Genomic DNA, 5,405 nt, shown 5'->3' on the forward strand with positions numbered 1-5,405 from the left:
AAACCACGGAAAAGATGAATCTTAATTATTATATGTATATATAATATAAGCGATTTCTAAGAAAATCATTAGTTTCTACCATAAATTCGTTTTGAATAATTAGCTTAAATTTGTTTTATTTTTTTTTAATTAGCAACTACAAGTGTCCATGGTTTGAGAACCGATGTTTTCACTTGAAATTACGCAAAAAAATGCACGAAGGGTACTAATTTAAACCAAACTGGTACGTCCCGGAATTCTACAAGTAAATCTTGAACGAAAAATTGTATAAAATTGCAAAAACCACGGAAAAGATGAATCTTAATTATTATATGTATATATAATATAAACGATTTCTAAGAAAATCATTATTTTCTACCATAAATTCGTTTTGAATAATTAGCTTAAATTTGTTTTAATTTTTTTTAATTAGCAACTACAAGTGTCCATGGTTTGAGAACCGATGTTTTCACTTGAAATTCCGCAAAAAAATGCACGAAGGGTACTAATTTAAACCAAACTGGTACGTCCCGGAATTCTACAAGTAAATCTTGAACGAAAAATTGTATAAAATTGCGAAAACCACGGAAAAGATGAATCTTAATTATTATATGTATATATAATATAAGCGAAAATACACCTGTGGTACACGCGCGTTATTGATAAAATCGGAGTTGTGGCGATATCAGTAAATGGTATCACAATCCTTGCGAATGTCTATTGTCTTTGTTACTTTATCTAATACTGAACAGTCTGAACTCTTGTCAATCTGGTCAAGTGATTATTTGGGCATCTATGATTCATGTGAGTAAATTTATTAGTTTGTTTATTATATATCTTGAAGTTTTTTTTATTAGTGTTCATTTTAATTATAATTTTTTTAATAAAAATGATCAACGTCTGAGTAACCTTATTTTTAATTTTTTAAACCTAAACTTTACCCAAGTACTTCATTAGAAAAAAAAAACCAAAAAGTTCAAGTTAACTAGTTTCACTTCTCTTTCTTATAGTTGGAAGTTAATTTCAACCAATATTTTTTAATTAAAATACATAAATATAAAAAATTAAATAAATAAAGAGAATTGTTACGAAGTAAGCCACTTGAAACGTGTGGATTTCATTTTATCCAACGTTTTAGTTTTCTTTTAAAAAAATAGCCCTCAGGCTGAATTGACAGGTTTTTTTATACTCGTATTACCTTTATTAATTTAGGATTAAAAAATATTTTTGAAATAAAAAATACCTAAATAATTATATCAAATCCTCCTAATTAATAGGATCTATTTTTCTATTTCCTCTCTCTTTCTCATTTTTTCACGTTATTAGCTCTACCTCCCTCAAAGCGTGAAACAAAAGGGAAAAAAATTATAGAGTAAATCGCAGAGAGAGAGAAAGAGAGAGAGAGAGAGAGAGAGAGAGAGAGAGAGAGAGAGAGAGAGAGACGTGACGAAAGAGAGACACGCGAGGGTAGGTGTTTGTCGGAGTGATTCTTTAAGTCCCCAGAGCACCGTGTGGAGGTAGAATTTCCGCCTATCGCCTTTGTTGTTGTTGTTGTTGTTGTTCTTATTATTATTATTATTATTATTATTATTATTATTATTATTAAATCCTGTTCATATTCTTCAATCTGGTTTGAAAATTTTGTGTTCGGTTTGGGGTTTTTATGTTATCTGCAAGGTTTAGATGATATGATTCCGTTGAAGATTTCTTTGTTGTTTTCGTTAATTGCTTGTTGTAGTACTCACAATCGAAGATCGAGGCTGCGGTTAGAGTTCGAAGATAGGCGCAAAGATCATCAACAAGAAGTCTGAACTTTTTTATTTTCTTCTAAATCGTGTTTAGTTAATAATCGATAATAACTGTTAATAGAGTTGTGGCTTTTTGGATTTCTGAGTTTGTTTTCGAAGTTGTGCAGTTAATAATCGTTAGAAAAATGTTAATAGGTTTCTCTTCAAAATTACGTAGTTAATAGTCGTTAATATCTGTTAATAGTTGTTAATATCTATTAACAATCGTCTTCATCTTCTTCAATCAATTTTTTTTTTCTCATTTTTTTTTTGTTAATGAAAAGTCACGATTTTATTTTTTATATAAATTTGAGTAATAATTAATTGTATCTATTAAGGAAGCAGTTACTTAATTTGTGAGATTTAATTTATTATGTTTTATTTATTTATTTTATAATTTCTTAAAATAAAATAAACAATTATGAGTATATGGGTAAAAACTAACATGCTATGGCTACTTATCATATATTAATCAAACTATGGCTATATTACAAATTCTATGTTTCAAAATTTGGCTAGATTCCTACTAATAAATAAATAGCGAAAAAAGATCACATTAGATGTCTGTCCCGTAATAAAGATTTTTTTTACTCTCCGTTCATGTATATAGCATGTGAGCAACAGAATTCTCGCTGCCACGCAGACGATTCCGATGATACAGACAAAGGAAAAGAAGCGACGTCAAACCCCTTTGGTTTCCACTTTCCATAGAGTAGATCCCAAGTTATGTTATCAACTACTTTATTGCTCTATATATTTGCTAAAAATAGACGATATGGTTTAATTAATGTACTATTAACTTCCATTGTTGACTGGATGATGTATTGACACGTTTTGCGTTGAAGCGCCTTAGGTGGCGGCAACAAAATAATTTAAATAATTATTTTTGACCGATGACCGCAAGACATGACAGTCAAGCCTTCCTCGATCGAATCAATAATATAAAGAGCAACTCCAGCTGACTGCTAAATGACTAGTTTCTAAGTTCTAAAAATAAATAAATTAATACACACAAACAAATTTACCGTTCTTCAATTAAGAGTTCTCGCAAAACTATGGGGCTGTTTGGTTAACTTTTCCAAAACCGTTTTCTGTTTTCTGATTCTAAATTCTAGAAAACAGTTTTAGAAAACCTGTTTGGTTATAAATTCAGAAAATAGATTTAGAATCATGTTTCTGTTTTCTTTGAAATTTGTTTAGAAAACAGAAAACAATAAAAAGTTGTTTTCTATTTTATCTCTATACAATTGAATGGAAAACATAACCAAACAACATTTAAAATATTCTGAAACGTAATTCTAAATCTGTTTTTTAAATTTAAAAATTAGAATCAGAAAACAGAATTTAAAAACAGAAAACGAGTTTAGAAAACTAAACCAAACAGCCCCTATATGTTTCAAAGGAAAGTGATTTATAGAATATAAATGTTTATAGATTACATATTAGAGTAGTGTAATATACGGATTAAAAAATATTATGAAATACATTAATAGGTCACATTTTTTTAATATTTTTTTCTTAGACAAAAGTAATTCATCCCTAAAGTAATTATGAAATGTTGTCGCAAAAAGTATTCCATAATGGTATCCGCCGTTCTAAGCCTTTTTGAGTAAATTAATGGCTCTGTAAAACTTGGATTTCGCTTTACCAATACAGATCATCTAGTCACACCCGCACGCATGCAAGACCGTAATCATACACGTCGTTTGTGCTTGTATAGTATATCATATGTACATACATACTGTGTTTAGTTAATTACAAAACATAAACAATATAAAAAAAGTCAACTTACTATAGATCTAAAAGACCTAGTTTTATATATAAATATAAAATCAATTAAGCCAAGAGCACAATGACACGTCATCCTTTTAAAAATAATTAAAGTTTTATTTTATTAAAAAAATAGTCCAAGAATCTATAATAAAGTAAAGAAATTAAAAGTTAATTTAATTAATTACGGATTTATAGACTATTTTTTTAATAATATAAAAAGTGAACTAAAATCTTAAAAAAAGCCAATAAAAAATTAGTTGCAATAAATTCTTGATATATATATATATATATATATATATATATATATATAATATGACACTAGTAATTGAAATGTTATACATAAGTAGTATTTTAAAAGAAGAAGAAAAGAATGAGTATCAGTGCTTAATATTTTGTTTTCCGAAACCATTACATACAAACATGTTATTGTAGCCCCCACGTTTGCACAAGCACATCGCAAATATATATAATATAGGAAAATATTAATGGAAAGCTTTTAGATTAATACGAAGCTTCCAAGGAAGGCCACAGATTCTGAACATCATCTATGACCTAAAGGAAACGAAACCCAAAGAGATCTAAATCTAATCACACACAGACATATCTGACATGGAAACATGAATTGACCACAAACATCTTAAATTATTACTAACCACCTCACCAGTCACCACACCTTATATAAGCTCAAACCATGTCACACTTTTCTTTTGCCACCAAGCTTGAAAGTCCAATTATTACCATTACACACTCAAACCAAACAAAATATAATAATAATATTTTTGTATGGAAGGAAGAGCAGAGAAGGGGAGGTCTTCGTCGGAGAACCGGTACCGGGGAATCCGGCGACGGCCGTGGGGGAAATTTGCGGCGGAGATCAGAGACCCGTCAAGGAACGGAGCTCGGCTTTGGCTCGGGACATTCGAGACCGCCGAGGAAGCTGCTCGGGCATATGACCGAGCCGCTTTCGCTTTCAGAGGCCATTTGGCGATCCTCAACTTCCCTAATGAGTTTCATCACCAAAATCAGACCACCACTTTTGGCTCTTCTTCTTCTTCTTCTTCTGGTACTTCTGCTAGTACTTCTACAAGGCGAGGGTTTGGTAATGGAGGTGAAGAGAATGGAGTTATTGAGTTCGAGTATTTGGATGATCAGTTGTTGGAGGATCTTCTTGATTGTGATGGTAGGCATGGAAAATAGGATTTTATTATTTTTTTTATTTTATTATTTTTCTTTTTGTTAATGACAGATTTGTTTCTTTGTTGGAAAGTTTGTTCTAATCATTCTTGTAAGATGTGGAAATTTGCATGATTTTAGAGAGAATTATTTCACGGTTATAGTTTTGATCAACCCAGGAAGAGTTGAAGATGTCAAATAACTATCGTGTTAATTTGTAACATATCATGATCATCTGTTTATCTGTAACATATATCTGGTCAAGAATTTTATGGAGTGCATTATTAGAAAAGGCTGCGCCGAAGAGAAAAGACAATTGGATTTTTCAATGCAATACATTACAAACATTGTCTTATATTATTATTATTATCATTATTACTTTTTTCAAAAGACAAATATATATTGTTAATTACTGAACGGGTAAGTTTGTATATACATTTCAAACCCAATATTGACATTTTAACGAATCTAATAAAAATGTTATGTTATAAAATAAACACTATAATCTAACACTATTCTAGCGGATTCAATATCTCCAATGTTAACACCATTAAGTATAATTACATCAAATTAACTTTATACCAAATTTAATTTTGCTCCACTAATACTGCATTATATATTTGCACTAATAGAATATTCTAACAGTAAACTTTTTGTTAAATCGATTTAAAATGAATAGTGTTATTTACCGAA

The 5,405-nt window shown here is 29.8% G+C and overlaps 1 pseudogene; it reads left to right on the plus strand.

The window, feature by feature from the left end:
- Positions 1-4,270: 4,270 nt before the first annotated feature.
- Positions 4,271-5,005, plus strand: LOC149388337 (ethylene-responsive transcription factor ERF098 pseudogene; annotated as a pseudogene).
- The last annotated feature ends 400 nt before the right edge of the window (positions 5,006-5,405 follow it).

The sequence above is a fragment of the Urtica dioica genome, chromosome 8, assembly GCF_054948205.1.
Source record: "Urtica dioica subsp. dioica isolate 48M chromosome 8, U.dioica_male_clone48M_v1_H2, whole genome shotgun sequence".
Classification (NCBI taxonomy): Eukaryota; Viridiplantae; Streptophyta; class Magnoliopsida; order Rosales; family Urticaceae; genus Urtica; species Urtica dioica.